The sequence below is a fragment of the Sceloporus occidentalis genome, unplaced genomic scaffold, assembly GCF_023333645.1.
Source record: "Sceloporus occidentalis isolate IW3139 unplaced genomic scaffold, rSceOcc1.0.p SCAF_1, whole genome shotgun sequence".
In the NCBI taxonomy this organism is placed as follows: Eukaryota; Metazoa; Chordata; class Lepidosauria; order Squamata; family Phrynosomatidae; genus Sceloporus; species Sceloporus occidentalis.
Genome location: NW_028316981.1, coordinates 172,770,520 through 172,790,765, shown reverse-complemented (window position 1 = coordinate 172,790,765; position 20,246 = coordinate 172,770,520). Strand labels below are relative to the sequence as shown.

Genomic DNA, 20,246 nt, shown 5'->3' with positions numbered 1-20,246 from the left:
AGCAAGATGCCTCTGAATAAATCTTTCCAATAAAACCTCAGAATAGATAGAGTCACCATAGGTTGAAGGTATATAACGCTTTCATTGGCATACTGAATATATTGTGTGCATGCTCTGCATTCTTGGAGTTACAAGGAACAGGGGCATATACTTGGGGTAGAAATAACAGAGTCCCAGCCCTCCTGTGGATAAATATCTCTTAGGTTTATAAACACAGACCAGATTTTATCTATAATGCTTCTGTGAGTTCACTATAAAAAGCAATAAATGTGGAGCAGTTAGCCCTCTTACAATGACAGTTTTTAACTTTTAAACCCTTGGCGTGTCCTGTTTCTGGCTCCTGACTCAACAGATGTGAATGCTTTTACCATGACTTCATTACTATGTGTTGATTTAATACGGTTGTTTTTTTGGTTTTGGTTGTAATATGGTGGTTCTGCATGTTACAAGTCTCACCTGTGCTCATGGCTGACAGATTTTTCACACTCTCACCTTACAATCCAGTGCCAGGCTATATGAGGTAATTATTTTGTAGGCATTGATTGTTGTTATTAACTGCCTATGAGCCATTCCTGACCCATGGTGACCCTGTGGATGAAACACCTCCAAGATTCCCTCTCCTCCACTGCTCTGCTTAGATCCTGTAAGTTCATGCCCATGTCTTCCTTAATCACAGAATCATAAGAGTTGGAAGAGACCACAGGGGCCATCCAGTCCAACTCCCTACCTGTCGTCGTTGTTGTTCCATCCATCTAGCATGCAATCTCTTTCTACTCCCCCCCACCTTTCCTAGCATTACTGTCTTTTCTAATGGTTCATTTATTCTCATGATGTGGCCAAACTACAAAAACCTGAGTTTATTCATCTTGGCTTCCAGGGAGAATTCAGGCTTGATCTGTTCTAGGGTCCCCTTTGTTTGTCTTTTTGGCCATCCGCAGTATCCTCAGCACTCTTCTCCAGCACCACATCTTAAATGAATTTATTTTCTTCTTCTTCGCTTTCTTCACTGTCCAGTTCTCGCATCTGTATCTGGCAATGGGAAATATAATGCCTTGGACGATTCTAACCTTAGGGTTTAGTTGTACAGTGGGCCCTTGGTATCCTCTGGGGTTTGGTTCCAGGACACATACACACCCCAGATACCAAAATCCACAGATGATCAAGTCCCATTAAATACAATGGCATAATACAATGGCATCCCTTATATAAAATGGTTTGCTTTTTGGAATTTATATGTTTTTTGAATATTTTCCATCCATGGATGGTTGAATCTGTGGATAAAAAATTGGTGGATATAGAGGGCCTACTGTATATCTTTTATTCATTAGGATCTTTTCTACTTCTTCCATAGCAGCCCTACCCATTTGGTATATACTGTATTTTCTGGCGTATAAGACTACTTTTTAAGCCAGAAAAATCTTCTCAAAAGTCAGGGGTCGTCTTATACTCCGGGTGTTGTCTTATAGGGTGGGTGCCGAAACCTCTGAGCTGAACTGGAGAATCTGCGGCCACTGCATATGGTGGGGGGGGCTCAAAAAGAGCCGCAGCCGCATCCCCATCATATGTAGCAACCGTATGAAAGCAGCAAGGGAGGCGCTGTACAAGTACATTAGAAGAAAATCCACTCATCAGGATTCGTGGAAAGAAGTGACTTAAAGCGATCCCGATGACGAGGTGAGGGGGTGCCTCACTGGGAAGGTGTAAGTGAAGGGCGGAGCAAGTTGCAGGTGTCCGAGACGCCCGGGGTATGGAAAAAAGAGCCGTGTTTGTGCTACCGCTCTGATAGTCTTGGAGACAGGGAGGGCTGGGCAGGCAGGGAGAACTGACCAATCCAAGCAGGCTTTGTATACAACAAGGTTTCCTGCTAAGTACCTGCATGCCATAAGCATTTGAATGAAAATTACCATATTGAAATCAAATCTGATGTTGTTTTAATTTTTATTTGGTGTACGTTGGAAGAGGGGTAGTCTTATACACCGAGTATATCCCAAACTCTATATTTTAACTGGAAAAGTTGGGGGTTGTCTTATACGCCGGAAAATATGGTAGTTCTTCCCAAATACCAGATGGGGTAGGATGCATGCTTTAAAATGCAGCCTGCATGACATTCTGCTTGGAATTGAGTGATGCGATATAACTTCTCATCCGAAGCTGTAGCCATAGGCCCAAAGTGGGAAGAGCCTTTCCCTGGCAGTATTCCTATTTTTTTAACCCACTGACAAGATGCATTGTAAGGGATGCCATAGTATTTTACCGCATTGCTCAGTAATACATAAACCTGGTCTGACTTTTCTGTGTTCTGAAAAGTGAGTACAAAGGCAGAAACATAATGGAGAAAAGAGGAGCAGTTTATTTATTTATTTATTTATTTATTTATTTTAAAAAGAGAATTTTCATTCTGTATTGTTCTGGTATTTTTTTTTGAGGGGGTGTATCACTGGGTTTAAGATTGACAGCCTAAGTGTCAGTCACAAAATCTCTGATTAGGTTTGTTTTTACTTCATCCTTAAATAATGTAGATTCTCTATACAGTGGGCCCTCGTCATATGCGGGGATCCGTTCCGGATCCCTCTGCATAAGGCGAATTCCGCCTATGCTCAAGCCCTATTGTAAACAATGGGGCTCGTGCACGGCGGCACGGCGGCACGCGGGGCGCAACGGGTGCACGCACCCATTCAATTGAATGGGACGCGCCGCCCCTTCCGCCGCGCACGCCCTGTGGCTTGAGCATATATGTTCAAGCCGCGTAAGGCGCGCCCGTGTATGACGCGGGCGCGCTGTATTAGTAAAGTTCAGACAACATATTATTATTTCACGTGCCTTCCTTTAAATCGTGGTTAACCATATTGTTTGGTTAATAAAATACAGTTAATAACATGTTGTAATAATCATGGTTCACCAAGTTGTTAACAATATTTCCCAGGTCTGCCAACGAGAAACTTTTGTCAGTGAAGACACCTTGGGGTTGTTGTTGGGGTTTGCGGGGGGGGGGGGTTGTTTTGCTTGTGTACATGTAGAAAAGGGCAAAGAGTGTGTATGCGCAGCGGTAAGGACAACATGAAATTACAATGGATGAGCCATTGGCCAATTAAAGAAAAAATTAAAGGGGATATTAAATCAATAGGATTTGAAGACAGAGAGAATGAAATAGACAGACTAATATAGGCCCCAGAAAAGAAAAAAGATCCATAAAATATATAAGGTTCCTCTAAAAAGAGATCTAGAGACAGAAGAAATCAAGGAATACATGATAAGGAGGGCCCAGGAAAGGGGCCCTCTTATCATGGGCAGATTTGGAAAAAATGGGAACCAGCAAGAAGAAAAACAAATACATTTCTTGCTTCACAGGATTAACATTCCCCACCAGGAGAGAAGCTATATCCAAAGATGGAGATGGGAGCTGTCAGACACCACTCACCTGCCTCTCTGGGCGCCTTTCCTCACCTACGTGGTGATGGTAGGCATTTCTGTTTTGCAGATGTGATATAAAAATATCGAGATGAAGAGACCAATTAACTGAGAAAAGCCACGGCGGCCTATTTATCCCAATTTGTTGAACCCTCATGGACTGATGGAAAGGCTCTTCGGTAATTATATTTTCACTTGCTCTCTTGAGTATGCGCTTGATAAAAGCCAGGATCGAAGAGAAATACCAAAATTTTACCATGTCTGAATCACAGGGCTGCCAGACCAACTGCCTAGATCAGTGATGGTGAACCTTTTAGAGGCCAAGTGCCCAAACTGCAACCCAAAATCCACTTATTTATTGCAAAGTGCCGAGTCTCTCTGGCTTTCCAGTAACAAACTCTGTGCTGGGGCAACGGCACATGTGCCCACAGAAAGGGCTCTGAGTGCCACCTCTGGCACGCGTGCCATAGGTTTGCCATTTCTGGCCTAGATTGTTCTGGAATCTTAGGGCTCAGGCCATCTGGACTTCCTATGACTTCAGGGGTATGCTATTCAGCTATTGTGGGCTCAGCCCATTGGCTCCAAGGATAGCCTATTGCTTTCTTGCATTGATGCCCAGGTTTTTCTCCTGAGCTGGTCAAAAGCTTCTTGGTTCTGATTTTCAAAGGAATACAAGAGAGCACTCTGGACATGCTCAGGAGCCCCCAGGATCAGTCATGACCATGAGCCAAAGATATATAGCCTCATTAATCTGTAAAATCAGTGTCTTGCAGCACCTTTGAGACTAACTGAAAGAAAGAACTGGCAGCAGGAGCTTTCGTAGAGTAAAGTCTAATTCCTCAGATGCATAATGCCACTAGGCACCATGGTGATGTCTGGTCTGATATCATAAGACCATAACATCCATTTTATTGTATTGATAAAATCAGTTTCAGCATGGTACAGTGGGCCCTTGGTATCTGATGGGGTCTGGTTCCAAAATCCAAATTCATGGATGCTCAAGTCCAGTTACAGTAGTCCCTGCTTATCCACGGATTCCCCAAAACAAACCAACTTACATTTGAAGATCTTCATCCAAAACACATTGCAAAAATAATCCAGTTTAAGACTGCTTTAACTGCCCTGGGCCAGTGCTAGGGAATCCTGGGAATTGTAGTTAATCTGCTAGAGATGGCTAAATGGCTCACAGATTCATAGTTCCCAAAATTCTCTACCATTGAGCCAGAGCAGTTAAAGCAGTCTCAAACTGGATTATTTCTGCAGTGTGTTTTGGACCTATATCTACTTCCTTCCTGAATGCAAGCTTGGGTTAATACTGAAATCTCTTCCTTGACTCAGTCATGGCAAAGAAAGCTTTGGGACACTCTGTAATGTAATTCCACAGCCATTGGGATTGTGCTGCATTAATGAACAGGCCCCAAATGTCATCTAGGTATCAGCCCAGTGGCAGCAATATCAGCCACTATCTCTGAATGAAATGCAACACTGGTAAAGCTGTTATTGGCACAGGAATACATAAAATGCAGGAGGTGGGAGGGAAAACGGATAATTAATAATTAATGATTTAAAGGTCTTTGGGTCAAAATGGAATCAGCTGTTGTATTACGGTTGTACACAATGTCTGTAGAATTGTGTATATAGTAGCTTGTAACTACTATAATTCAGTAGCAGTGACCTAGGTATGATGATAGCATCACCAATATTTCTCACTGCAGCAAAATCTCTGAGCTAAGCTATATGTTAAGTTAAAGACATACAGTGGTACCCCGGGATACGAAATACCCAGGTTACGAAATTTCCGGGATACGAAAAAATCCCACAGGAAATAATTGTTCCGGGTTACGAATGTTTATTCGGGTTACGGAAAAAATTTTTGGTGCTTTTTTCGGCTTTTTCGCACGAAACGCGGCTTTTCCCCATTAGCGCCTATGGCGATCCGGCTTACGAAGGCTTTTCGGGTTACGAACGGCGCCCCGGAACGAATTAATTTCGTAACCCGGGGCACCACTGTATTAGCTTTTTCTTTTGGCCAGGCTGGGGACATTTTTTTTATTACGAAGACATATGGAAAAGGGATAATTTATCTTCCTAATGCCGCGGCCCCTTAATACAGTTCCTCATGTTGTGGTGACCTAAACCCATGAAATTATTTTCATTGCTACTTCATAACTGTAATTAAATAGGTGTTTTCCAATGGTCTTAGGCGAACCCCATGAAAGGGTCATTCCACCCCCAAAGGGGTCCCGACCCACAGGTTGGGAACGACTGATCTACCGGTAGTTTCAATTTTACCAATGCATCCTGTTCCACATACACACATTCAGCTGCAGTACTTAAGCCTGAACCACTCACCTGTATATCATTAGGCATGTGAAGGCATTAGTCCTAAACATGACATTTCAGTTCATGTAGAGGACATGGGGCCATGTGCTCTGGCCCTGCTCACAAAATCCTTGCTTGTCCTGGCTTCTCTCTGTCCACTCCTAAACTTCCTATTAAAACAGGCCTACTGAGTAAGGAAAGTACATTCATCCAAAATGCAGAGAAGCCCACTTCAACCCTTTTCGCTCAGTGCAGAAAGTGTTGGAAGTAGCATGGCCTTTTTTGTTGTTCATGCCTTCAAGTCATTTCTGACTTATGGTGACCCTAAGACAAAGCTATTGTGGGGTTTTGAGTTGAAATCCCTTATTTAGACCTAACTCCTGAAAGGTTCTCTTTCGCCTGAGTGCCAGTATTAACACTCTCTCTTTGTTTTCCCACTTCTTCTTCTATTTGTTTTTCTTTCTTTTTCTACCAGAATCTATTAAGGGATAAGAGATGGGATTACTGAACAGCCTGGGTGAAGAAACTTTTTATCTGGAAACCTCTCTTGCTTTTGTAGCTAGAAATAAAACAGAAACGGTTTTGCTCCAGGCATTGGGACATTATCCCTCAGCTTTGGTCAGGCTAGTAGGGGCTCTTGGGTTCTGGAATCCAGCAATATCTAGGCCACTGGATCTCCATGGCTCAGTAAAGACACTTCCGTCTATAATACTCAGGCTGAACAAAGGGATGTAATCAATATATCTCTTTCTTTGTCTAAGTTGGAAGGATCCGTTTCTTTGTAAGATTCATGCCATCCTCATGCAGATCACAGCCACTTTCCCCCATTTCTACTGAAAATTAGTTCAAGTGCAATAGAGTGATTCTTATTTCTTTCGAGTCTGATCTGACCTTCAACTTCACAAAGTTTCCAGGTTCTTATTTGAACATAATCATTTGGGAGGGGGGGGTTTTAAGATAATAAATCCTCCTGGGCCCTGACAATATATTAAGTTAAACCAGGAATTAAAATATGAGCCTGTATAAATGACCCCTCCTCTACAGCTATATATACTTAAATTTGTTAACTTAAGAAGGAATTCCACATTTCACAAATTGTACCTTGGTTTCAGAACTTTGAGAGTTGGCTTAAATAAAAAATGAACCATCTGAAAAGTGTGTCAGGGAAGGTTTTAAATTAACTTCATTGGAGAAACCCATCAAATTAGGAACAGCATGGAAAAACTGTCTCTTAAAATGAAGCTGTCATAAGCCATTGCTTTAAAAAAAAGAATACTCAATATATCTGTGCTAGCTTACAAGGGACAATAGGATTCCAGCACCTGCTTTTGAACCATTGGCTTGATATATATAAGACATAATTGAAAACATTTATTGAAAAACATCAAGCAAAATATCCTGAAACCCCTTCCCAGTGCTTATAGTACATTACTAAAGGTTCAACAGCACATGGGTCTGCCCAAGCCCTAAGATCCTCAGGAAATACCCTTATCTCAATCACATCATCTTTCTTTCTTATTAATTAATTAATTCATTTATTAATAATAAATAATAAATAAATTCCAAGGTGGAATATAATATTAAAAGCATAATACAGTTTTGAAAATTCTTAACACAAAAGTAAAAACAGAAAAGTAATAAGAGGTAATATAAAACTTAAAACACAAACTAAATTCCTATTTAAAAACACAACTTAAAAACAGTGTTAGAAGATGCCTTAAAACATAATACACACGCGCGCACACATACATGCACACACTGCCTAGCTTTGCCCTGGGAGCTAGCAGGGGCCCTCCTTCAGTCCAGGAGCACAGTGCTAAGGGGCAGGGACTGCCAGGGGCTGTAATGCTCTCCCTGCTGGCAAGCCGCCATGGCGATCTCCATTCCCACCAGGTGCATGCCCTGCACCTCTCCTCCTTGGCCAATGGCTGCCGGCTTGCTTCCCCTCTCTCTTCTCTCCCCTTCACAATGGGGCGGATTCAGCCTTGTTCTGGGCCCAAAGTCTGGTGCTTCTCCATAGCCCGTGGGATGGCGCTGCCCCCTGCTCAGGTAACCTCACAGCCTATGTGCATGAAAACCCATGAGGCTACAGTCCTCCTTGGCCATCCAGCCTCTATGACAGATCATCAGTTTTAATAGCCTTGAGCTCTTGCAATTCTCTGTCGCTCTTGGACAGACGCTCTCCCTTGTTCGGCCTCTTTCCGGGCCCGAAGTCTGGCGCTTCTCCATAGCCCCTGGGACGGCGTTGCTTCCTGCTCAGCCTGTTTCCGGGCCCAAAGTCTGGCACTTCTCCATAGGCCCTGGGACAGTGTTGGCTCCTGCTCAGCCTCTTTCCGGGCCCGAAGTCTGGCGCTTCTCCATAGCCCCTGGGATGGCGCTGCCCCCTGCTCAGGTAACCTCACAGCCTATGTGCATGAAAACCCATGAGGCTACAGTCCTCCTTGGCCATCCAGCCTCTTTGACAGATCATCGGTTTTAATAGCCTCGAGCTCTTGCAATTCTCTGTCGCTCTTAGACAGATGCTTTCCCTTGTTCAGCCTCTTTCCGGGCCTGAAGTCTGGTGCTTCTTTGTAGCCCCTGGGACGGTGTTGCTTCCTGCTCAGCCTCTTTCCGGGCCCGAAGTCTGGCGCTTCTCCATAGCCCCTGGGACGGCGTTGCCTCCTGCTCAGCCTCTTTCCGGGCCCGAAGTCTGGCGCTTCTCCATAGCCCCTGGGACGGCGTTGGCTCCTTCTCAGCCTCTTTCTGGGCCCGAAGTCTGGTGCTTCTCTGTAGCCCCTGGAAAACCTGCTCAGCTGCTCCCAAGACTGTGGTGTTTTGTTTTTTCCTTCCACGGCTCTTGCTTCGTCGGCGTGGCTCTGTTAGGCTGATGCCCCTCTGGAGGAAATAGGAAAGAAAAATATTTCAGGCTGATTGTTTATATGGCAACATCGGCAAGAATAACATACGCTCAAAAATGGAAATCACAGTCGGTGCCCACAACTGAAAAATGGTTAAGGAAACTATTAGATTTAAAAGACGCAGATAGACTATCCAAAAAAATAAGGGACAAAAATAATTTAACTATAGAGGATGAATGGGCGGATGTCTTGGAGTACTGGAAAAAGAAATTAGAGGCACAAAAGGAGTAAGGTCAGGTAGTGATGAGTCTAAATAGATAAATAGGATGTGAATTCAATGAACAATGTAAAGAAAATCCAAAGAGAAGAAACACGGGCATAAAGAGACAAAATACCCTCACAAAAGTAGAAAATATCCAAAGGTAGTCAACATGTAGAGGTAAAATAGGACATGTAGGACTTTTATGTTACCTAGATAAGTTAGCTGAATAAATGTAATAGAAGCCATGATTTTGGGTTGATAGAAAATGAGGAATCAGTTTCTCTAAGGGATCAGACAAGAGCCAAGCCTTTTGCTGAATTAGACAAAAGGACAGACATTAGCTTTTGCAGACTTGCAGACTCTGCTATAATCAAGTCTCACATTCATATAGAAACTCACTCCTTGAGGCAAGTTCCTCTTTTAATTGTCTGGGACATTGCTTTATGACCTGCATGAACATTGCCCTCTGAGGAGGGGGCTAAGGGGAGGAGAAAGCACTCTTTTCTTTGTATAATGAAAAATATAAAAAGCTTGTTCCCCTGTAACTTTTTGCACAGTTTCTTGGAATGATTCAGAGGCTGTGTCCCTTGCATACATAATGAATAAAATCCTTGTATCCTGTGACTACTTGTCAAGTATTTCCGGGCTTTTAATTTTTCCTGTTTCAAACATAGGTTCAATTCTGAGAGATACTAACCCAGGGCCGGCTTGCCCATATAGGCGACCTAGGCCGTGGCCTAGGGCACTAAACTCTAGGGGGCACTGGCACGATGGAGTGGCAAGGGAGGCCAGAGAGGGAGAGAGAGCGAGCGTCTGGAGCCCAGGGCCGGGCCCAGTGGCCCTTTGCTAAGGGCATGGGGGGCGCCTGTAGTGCTGCTAGCATGCGGTCATGGCTGGCGCCACCCTCCGGGGGCCAGGGCTGGCCCTATGTGCTGCTTGCAAGGGAGCCGGGAGGCAGAGCTGCTTGTTGGAGCAGTCCTCCTCCTCCTCCTCCTCTTCTTCCTCCCCTCCTCCCTCCTGGTGGGCCTTCCAGGCTGCACCCACACTGGAGAGATAATCCGGTTTGGCACTGCTTTCACTTTTTCCTGGCTCTAGGCTGCGGAATTCTGGGAGTTGGGCCCACAACAAACTCAAACTCCCAGCATGCCATAGCCTTGAGCCAGAAAAGAGTGAAAGCAGTGCCAAACCCGGTTATCTCTTAGGCTGTGGATGCAGCGTAAGTCTCTCTCTCATTCTTACACGCACGCACGCTCCCCTGCCCCAAGTCCTGGGAGTTCAAGTTTGTTGCTGGCCAGCTGAGCACTTCTTCCTACCGCTCCTCCTCTTCTTCCTTCCTTCTTCTTCTTCCTCCTGTTCCTCCTCTCTTCCCCCTCTTCCTTCCTCCCCTCTTCCTTGTCCTCCTTCTCTTCCTCCTTTCTTCTTCCTCCTCCTCCTCCTCCTCTCTGGGACCCACAACATACTGCAACTCCCAGAATTCCATAGCCTAGAGCCAGGATGCTTAAAAGCAGTGCCAAACCAGATGATGTCTCCAGTGTGGATGCATCCTCTCCCTCTCTGGTGCGTGCGTGCTCCCCTGACCCAAGTCCTGGGAGTTGGAGTTTGTTGCTGGCCGGCTGAGCCCCTCTTCCTCTTGCTCCTCCTCTTGCTCCTCCCCCTCCTCTTCTTCTTTTATCTTCTTTCTCCTCCTCTTCCTCCTCCTCCTCCTTCTTTCTCTTCCCTCCTTCCTCCTCCTCTGCTTCTATTGTTGTTGTTATTGTGTGCCTTTAACTCCTTTCCAACTTAGGGCGGCCTTGGCAAGTTTCTTCAGGGGAGGTTGCCTTTAGCGTCCCCTGAGAGGCTGAGAGAGTGTGACTTGCCCAAAGTCACCCAGTGGGTCTGCATGGCCCAGCTGGGATTTGCACCCTTGTCTCCCATTGTCCTAGGCCACTACAACATGCTGGACTCTCCACTGCACTTATAGGTACAGAACTCAGTTATTTATTGTTGTGCACCTTCAAGTTGTTTTGCACCTTATGGAGACCCTAAAGCAAACCTATCCTGGGATTTGCTTGGCAAGATTTGTTCAGAGGAGGTTTGCCAGGGCCTTGCCCTGAGGAGGCTGAGAGAGTGTGACTTGCTGGAGGTCACCCAATAGGCAGGGAATTGAATCCTTCTCTCCAGAGCCCTAGTCCAACATACAAACCACACCTACTTTCCAATCTTCCATCCAGGAAGAATGTCAAAGGGTCCTCCATTTTGAGCATGACTGAGAAACATGAACTTACATTGTTTTTTATTTATGTTTTTAGCTTTTAGTTGGTCATCTCCTCCATTTTTCTTGAACATCCTACATTTTCCCTACACTTTGAGGAGCTACGGGGGTGTGTGTGTGTGTGTGCCAAAATATTTCTCGCCTAGGGTGGCCAAATACCTAGAGCCGGTCCTGTACTTACCACGTAAGATGCAGGAGACTTTTCTTTTTTGATATTATTTGAGTTAGCTTTTGTAAGATATACTTTGACGGAACACATTATAAAAATGAAATGTATTATAGTTTATTTTGTCACCAGTGCTCTCTGACCCAAAAGGCTGAATGTCTCACAAAACTGCAATTCCCAGAATGCCATAGCATTGAACTGTGGCAGTTAAAGTGGTGTCAAACTGCATTAATTCTGCAGTGGAGATGCAGACAGAGAAAGAAAGAACAGCAAATAGGGTTCCCTACCTCCTCTGCTACATAGCTAAGCATGTGTAAGATTATGGGACGAAGACTGCGATTGAGAATCGCAGCCATCCACACTCAGCTAATGTGAGATGAACCCAGAAGGGAATGGGTGCATCACCCATCATCCCTGTGAATGAAAAAGTCCTTATGCTTCAACCCTCCAAGCCCAGGTCCCATTGCAACACTCAAGCTCACCTTACTCTCCCTGAGTCCAGTTCAAAAACATTGCAGATTTAATCCAGTTTGAGAACACTTTAACTGTCCTGGCTCAATGCTAGGGAATACTGGGAACAATTGTTTTGTGAAACATCAAGACTCCAATGTCAAAGAGTTCTGGGGCCACAGTAAACTACTATTCCCAGGGATGATGCTTTGCAATGGTTCTGTGAATGTGAAAACGACAGAAGGTGATACAGATAGCTTTAAAAATAATACCCGTTCATCTTCAGATTGTGGAGATGGAAGGGATCAGATGGCTTCTAAGGAAAGCTTTTGACTTCCAAAGGTAATAAAAGAATCTTAATAGTGTATGCAAATACATGTATCATGATATGTAAAGAAGTCTGAAATCCAAAACACTTCAAATCCCAAGCATTTCAGATAAAGGAGAGTCAACCTGTATGTACTGTGATCTTATACTTGCCTACTAATGAATGTCTATCTCCAGTCTCCATCTTGAAAATGAAATCGATTGCAGGCTCATAGCCTTCTACCCTGATTTTGGGATGTCATTATTTCTTGCCTCCATCCTCTAAATTTTTGTCATCACTTGGAAGAAAGAGTTCTGGAGAAATCAAAAACTTGCACACACACTTTTGGTGTTTTGGTAATTCCAGCTGTGAATTTCTTTTAGAAACCTAACCAAACTACTCAAGGAAAATCAAGCAAGCCAAACCCCAGAAGAAAAAGTATTAACAAGTCCATTATAAATTGCTAACAGTGATGAACCACAGGAACCTTTACTACCTGACACTGTGCACATGGTACCCAATGCAAGTCTGCAACCTACCAACCTTGGGACCTTATCACACTGAGGTTATTGGAGCTATGATCAGGCGTGAGTGCGGGTCGAATGATTCGAATTGACGTTATAACGTGACTGTTTTGTCACACCTGGTTGCCCTTCCGTTACCCTTCCGAACTGAGGGGGGAATCGAATCCAAGGAAGTCACGTGATGTGGATTCAGGCAAAGCAGAGTGAGTGCAAATTGTATTTCTACACTGGTGCATACCATGAGGGATTCAACTATTCGAATTGGGACCCTTGCACATGCTCAGTGGGGCCCTGAAGGCATCCTGAACCTTTGCACTTCCGGGGTGAAGAAGGGAGCCAGGCTCCACTTTCACGGGAATGACAGCTTCACCTTTCTTGTGTCAGACCCCCTTCCATTTCATCCACATCTATATCTATCCTCTTGTCATTCCCCTCATCTATTTCAGCAACAGATATCTATCCTCTTGTCACATCATCCCCTGCATCCTCCTAGACCCCAATCTTCTCCCTTTCTTCAACCTGACACCTAACCCATCATCCCCTGACTGCTCCTGCATCCCCTTCTCGCCCCCCTCTGCCACCTAACCCATCAACCCCTGGCCACAGCGACCTATCCCATCACCCCCTCACTGCCTCTGCCTCACTATCCTGGCCCCAGCGACCTATCCCATCATCCCCTGACTGCCTCTGCCGCCCTATCCTGGCCCCAGTGACCTATCCCATCATCCCCTGACTGCCTCTGCCTCCCTATCCTGGCCCCAGCGACCTAACCCATAACCCCCTGACTGCCTCTGCCACCCTATCCTGGCCCCAGCGACCTATCCCATCATCCCCTGACTGCTTCTGTCTACCTATCCTGGACCCAGCAACCTATCCCATCATCCCCTGACTGGCTCTGCCTCCCTATCCTGGCCCCAGCGACCTATCCCATCACCCCATGACTGCTTCTGCCTCCCTATCCTGGCCCCAGCGACCTATCCCATCATCCCCTGACTGCCTCTGCCTCCCGATCCTGGCCCCAGCGACCTATCCCATCATCCCCTGACTGCCTCTGCCTCCCGATACTGGGCCCAGCGACCTATCCCATCATCCCCTGACTGCCTCTGCCTCCCGATCCTAGCCCCAGCGACCTATCCCATCATCCCCTGACTGCCTCTGTCTCCCGATCCTGGCCCCAGTGACCTATCCCATCATCCCCTGACTGCCTCTGCCTACCTATCCTGGCCCCAGCAACCTATCCCATCATCCCCTGACTGGCTCTGCCTCCCTATCCTGGCCCCAGCGACCTATCCCATCATCCCCTGACTGGCTCTGCCTCCCTATCCTGGCCCCAGCGACCTATCCCATCATCCCCTGACTGCCTCTGCCTCCCTATCCTGGCCCCAGCGACCTATCCCATCACCCCCTGACTGCTTCTGCCTCCCTATCCTGGCCCCAGCGACCTATCCCATCACCCCCTGACTGCTTCTGCCTCCCTATCCTGGCCCCAGCGACCTATCCCATCATCCCCTGACTGGCTCTGCCTACCTATCCTGGACCCAGCGACCTATCCCATCATCCCCTGACTGCCTCTGCCTCCCGATCCTGGATCCAGCGACCTATCCCATCACCCCCTGACTGCCTCTGCCTCCCAATCCTGGCCCCAGCGACCTATCCCATCACCCCCTGACTGCCTCTGCCGCCCTATACTGGCCCCAGCGACCTATCCCATCATCCCCTGACTGCCTCTGCCGCCCTATACTGGCCCCAGCGACCTATCCCATCACCCCCTGACTGCCTCTGCCGCCCTATACTGGCCCCAGCGACCTATCCCATCATCCCCTGACTGCCTCTGCCGCCCTATACTGGCCCCAGCGACCTATCCCATCATCCCCTGACTGGCTCTGCCTCCCTATCCTGGCCCAAGCGACCTATCCCATCACCCCATGACTGCCTCTGCCTCCCTATCCTGGCCCCAGCGACCTATCCCATCACCCCCTGACTGCTTCTGCCTACCTATCCTGGCCCCAGCGACCTATCCCATCACCCCCTGACTGCTTCTGCCTACCTATCCTGGCCCCAGCGACCTATCCCATCATCCCCTGACTGCCTCTGCCTCCCGATCCTGGCCCCAGCGACCTATATCATCATCCCCTGACTGCCTCTGCCTCCCGATCCTGGCCCCAGCGACCTATCCCATCACCCCCTGACTGCCTCTGCCTCCCGATCCTGGCCCCAGCGACCTATCCCATTATCCCCTGACTGGCTCTGCCTCCCTATCCTGGCCCCAGTGACCTATCCCATTATCCCCTGACTGGCTCTGCCTCCCGATCCTGGCCCCAGCGACCTATCCCATCATCCCCTGACTGCTTCTGCCTACCTCTCCTGGACCCAGCGACCTATCCCATCATCCCCTGACTGCTTCTGCCTCCCTATCCTGGCCCCAGCGACCTATCCCATCACCCCCTGGCTGCTTCTGCCTACCTATCCTGGCCCCAGCGACCTATCCCATCACCCCCTGACTGCTTCTGCCTACCTATCCTGGCCCCAGCGACCTATCCCATCACCCCCTGACTGCTTCTGCCTACCTATCCTGGCCCCAGCGAACTATCCCATCATCCCCTGACTGCCTCTGCCTCCCAATCCTGGTCCCAGCGACCTATCCCATCACCCCCTGACTGCTTCTGCCTACCTATCCTGGCCCCAGCGACCTATCCCATCACCCCCTGACTGCCTCTGCCTCCCTATCCTGGCCCCAGCGACCTATCCCATCACCCCCTGACTGCTTCTGCCGCCCTATACTGGCCCCAGCGACCTATCCCATCACCCCCTGACTGCTTCTGCCTACCTATCCTGGCCCCAGCGACCTATCCCATCACCCCCTGACTGCTTCTGCCTACCTATCCTGGCCCCAGCGACCTATCCCATCACCCCCTGACTGCTTCTGCCTACCTATCCTGGCCCCAGCGACCTATCCCATCACCCCCTGACTGCTTCTGCCTACCTATCCTGGCCCCAGCGACCTATCCCATCATCCCCTGACTGGCTCTGCCTCCCTATCCTGGCCCCAGCGACCTATCCCATCACCCCCTGACTGCTTCTGCCTACCTATCCTGGACCCAGCGACCTATCCCATCACCCCTGACTGCCTCTGCCTCCCTATCCTGGCCCCAGCGACCTATCCCATCACCCCATGACTGCCTCTGCCTCCCTATCCTGGCCCCAGCGACCTATCCCATCACCCCCTGACTGCCTCTGCCTCCCTATCCTGGCCCCAGCGACCTATCCCATCACCCCATGACTGCCTCTGCCTCCCTATCCTGGCCCCAGCGACCTATCCCATCACTCCCTGACTGCCTCAGCCTCCCTATCCTGGCCCCAGCGACCTATCCCATCACCCCCTGACTGCTTCTGCCTACCTATCCTGGACCCAGCGACCTATCCCATCACCCCCTGACTGCCTCTGCCTCCCTATCCTGGACCCAGCGACCTATCCCATTATCCCCTGACTGCCTCTGCCTCCCTATCCTGGCCCCAGCGACCTATCCCATCACCCCATGACTGCCTCTGCCTCCCTATCCTGGCCCCAGCGACCTATCCCATCACCCCCTGACTGCCTCTGCCGCCCTATCCTGGCCCCAGCGACCTATCCCATCATCCCCTGACTGGCTCTGCCTCCCTATCCTGGCCCCAGCGACCTATCCCATCACCCCATGACTGCTTCTGCCTCCCTATCCTGGCCCCAGCGACCTATCCCATCATCCCCTGACTGCCTCTGCCTCCCTATCCTGGCCCCAGCGACCTATCCCATCACCCCCTGACTGCTTCTGCCTCCCTATCCTGGCCCCAGCGACCTATCCCATCACCCCCTGACTGCTTCTGCCTACCTATCCTGGCCCCAGCGACCTATCCCATCACCCCCTGACTGCTTCTGCCTCCCTATCCTGGCCCCAGCGACCTATCCCATCATCCCCTGACTGCCTCTGCCTCCCGATCCTGGATCCAGCGACCTATCCCATCACCCCCTGACTGCCTCTGCCTCCCGATCCTGGCCCCAGCGACCTATCCCATCACCCCGTGACTGCTTCTGCCTACCTATCCTGGCCCCAGCGACCTATCCCATCACCCCCTGACTGCTTCTGCCTACCTATCCTGGCCCCAGCGACCTATCCCATCACCCCCTGACTGCTTCTGCCTACCTCTCCTGGCCCCAGCGACCTATCCCATCACCCCCTGACTGCTTCTGCCTACCTATCCTGGCCCCAGCGACATATCCCACCATCCCCTGACTGGCTCTGCCGCCCTATACTGGCCCCAGCGACCTATCCCATCACCCCCTGACTGCTTCTGCCTACCTATCCTGGCCCCAGCGACCTATCCCATTATCCCCCGACTGCCTCTGCCTCCCTATCCTGGCCCCAGCGACCTATCCCATCACCCCCTGACTGCCTCTGCCGCCCTATCCTGGACCCAGCGACCTATCCCATCACTCCCTGACTGGCTCTGCCTCCCTATACTGGCCCCAGCGACCTATCCCATCATCCCCTGACTGCTTCTGTCTACCTATCCTGGCCCCAGCAACCTATCCCATCATCCCCTGACTGCTTCTGCCTCCCTATCCTGGCCCCAGCGACCTATCCCACCACCCCCTGACTGCTTCTGCCTCCCTATCCTGGCCCTAGCGACCTATCCCATCACCCCCTGACTGCTTCTGCCTACCTATCCTGGCCCCAGCGACCTATCCCATCACCCCCTGACTGCTTCTGCCTACCTATCCTGGCCCCAGCGACCTATCCCATCACCCCATGACTGCCTCTGCCTCCCTATCCTGGCCCCAGCGACCTATCCCATCACCCCATGACTGCCTCTGCCTCCCTATCCTGGCCCCAGCGACCTATCCCATCACTCCCTGACTGCCTCAGCCTCCCTATCCTGGCCCCAGCGACCTATCCCATCACCCCCTGACTGCTTCTGCCTACCTATCCTGGACCCAGCGACCTATCCCATCACCCCCTGACTGCCTCTGCCTCCCTATCCTGGACCCAGCGACCTATCCCATTATCCCCTGACTGCCTCTGCCTCCCTATCCTGGCCCCAGCGACCTATCCCATCACCCCCTGACTGCCTCTGCCGCCCTATACTGGCCCCAGCGACCTATCCCATCATTCCCTGACTGGCTCTGCCTCCCTATCCTGGCCCCAGCGACCTATCCCATCACCCCATGACTGCTTCTGCCTCCCTATCCTGGCCCCAGCGACCTATCCCATCAGCCCCTGACTGCCTCTGCCTCCCTATCCTGGCCCCAGCGACCTATCCCATCACCCCATGACTGCTTCTGCCTCCCTATCCTGGCCCCAGCGACCTATCCCATCACCCCCTGACTGCTTTTGCCTACCTATCCTGGCCCCAGCGACCTATCCCATCACCCCCTGACTGCTTCTGCCTCCCTATCCTGGCCCCAGCGACCTATCCCATCATCCCCTGAGTGGCTCTGCCTACCTATCCTGGACCCAGCGACCTATCCCATCATCCCCTGACTGCCTCTGCCTCCCGATCCTGGATCCAGCGACCTATCCCATCACCCCCTGACTGCCTCTGCCTCCCTATCCTGGCCCCAGCGACCTATCCCATCACCCCCTGACTGCTTCTGCCTCCCTATCCTGGCCCCAGCGACCTATCCCATCACCCCCTGACTGCTTCTGCCTACCTATCCTGGCCGCAGCGACCTATCCCATCACCCCCTGACTGCTTCTGCCTCCCTATCCTGGCCCCAGCGACCTATCCCATCATCCCCTGAGTGGCTCTGCCTACCTATCCTGGACCCAGCGACCTATCCCATCATCCCCTGACTGCCTCTGCCTCCCGATCCTGGATCCAGCGACCTATCCCATCACCCCCTGACTGCCTCTGCCTCCCGATCCTGGCCCCAGCGACCTATCCCATCACCCCCTGACTGCTTCTGCCTACCTATCCTGGCCCCAGCGACCTATCCCATCATCCCCTGACTGCCTCTGCCTCCCTATCCTGGCCCCAGCGACCTATCCCATCATCCCCTGACTGGCTCTGCCTCCCTATCCTGGCCCCAGCGACCTATCCCATCACCCCATGACTGCCTCTGCCTCCCTATCGTGGCCCTAGCGACCTATCCCATCACCCCCTGCCTGCTTCTGCCTACCTATCCTGGCCCCAGCGACCTATCCCATCACCCCGTGACTGCTTCTGCCTACCTATCCTGGCCCCAGCGACCTATCCCATCACCCCCTGACTGCTTCTGCCTACCTCTCCTGGCCCCAGCGACCTATCCCATCACCCCCTGACTGCTTCTGCCTACCTATCCTGGCCCCAGCGACATATCCCACCATCCCCTGACTGGCTCTGCCGCCCTATACTGGCCCCAGCGACCTATCCCATCACCCCCTGACTGCTTCTGCCTCCCTATCCTGGCCCCAGCGACCTATCCCATCATCCCCTGACTGCCTCTGCCTCCCTATCCTGGCCCCAGCGACCTATCCCATCACCCCATGACTGCTTCTGCCTCCCTATCCTGGCCCCAGCGACCTATCCCATCACCCCCTGACTGCTTTTGCCTACCTATCTGGCCCCAGCGACCTATCCCATCACCCCCTGACTGCTTCTGCCTCCCTATCCTGGCCCCAGCGACCTATCCCATCATCCCCTGAGTGGCTCTGCCTACCTATCCTGGACCCAGCGACCTATCCCATCATCCCCTGACTGCCTCTGCCTCCCGATCCTGGATCCAGCGACCTATCCCATCACCCCCTGACTGCCTCTGCCTCCCTATCCTGGCCCCAGCGACCTATCCCATCACCCCCTGACTGCTTCTGCCTCCCTATCCTGGCCCCAGCGACCTATCCCATCATCCCCTGAGTGGCTCTGCCTACATATCCTGGACCCAGCGACCTATCCCATCATCCCCTGACTGCCTCTGCCTCCCGATCCTGGATCCAGCGACCTATCCCATCACCCCCTGACTGCCTCTGCCTCCCGATCCTGGCCCCAGCGACCTATCCCATCACCCCCTGACTGCTTCTGCCTACCTATCCTGGCCCCAGCGACCTATCCCATCATCCCCTGACTGCCTCTGCCTCCCTATCCTGGCCCCAGCGACCTATCCCATCATCCCCTGACTGGCTCTGCCTCCCTATCCTGGCCCCAGCGACCTATCCCATCACCCCATGACTGCCTCTGCCTCCCTATCGTGGCCCTAGCGACCTATCCCATCACCCCCTGACTGCTTCTGCCTACCTATCCTGGCCCCAGCGACCTATCCCATCACCCCGTGACTGCTTCTGCCTACCTATCCTGGCCCCAGCGACCTATCCCATCACCCCCTGACTGCTTCTGCCTACCTCTCCTGGCCCCAGCGACCTATCCCATCACCCCCTGACTGCTTCTGCCTACGTATCCTGGCCCCAGCGACATATCCCACCATCCCCTGACTGGCTCTGCCGCCCTATACTGGCCCCAGCGACCTATCCCATCACCCCCTGACTGCTTCTGCCTACCTATCCTGGCCCCAGCGACCTATCCCATTATCCCCCGACTGCCTCTGCCTCCCTATCCTGGCCCCAGCGACCTATCCCATTACCCCCTGACTGCCTCTGCCGCCCTATCCTGGACGCAGCGACCTATCCCATCACTCCATGACTGGCTCTGCCTCCCTATACTGGCCCCAGCGACCTATCCCATCACCCCCTGACTGCTTCTGCCTACCTATCC

At 50.8% G+C, this 20,246-nt stretch overlaps 1 long non-coding RNA gene across 1 annotated transcript in view; it reads left to right on the top strand.

The window, feature by feature from the left end:
* Window positions 1-20,246, top strand: part of LOC149322745 (uncharacterized) — a 66,105-nt gene that overhangs the window by 6,159 nt on the left and 39,700 nt on the right. Inside the window, exon 3 of the long non-coding RNA XR_016272083.1 lies at window positions 3,349-3,587. This is a non-coding gene — a long non-coding RNA (uncharacterized LOC149322745). The remainder of the gene's footprint in view (window positions 1-3,348; window positions 3,588-20,246) is intronic.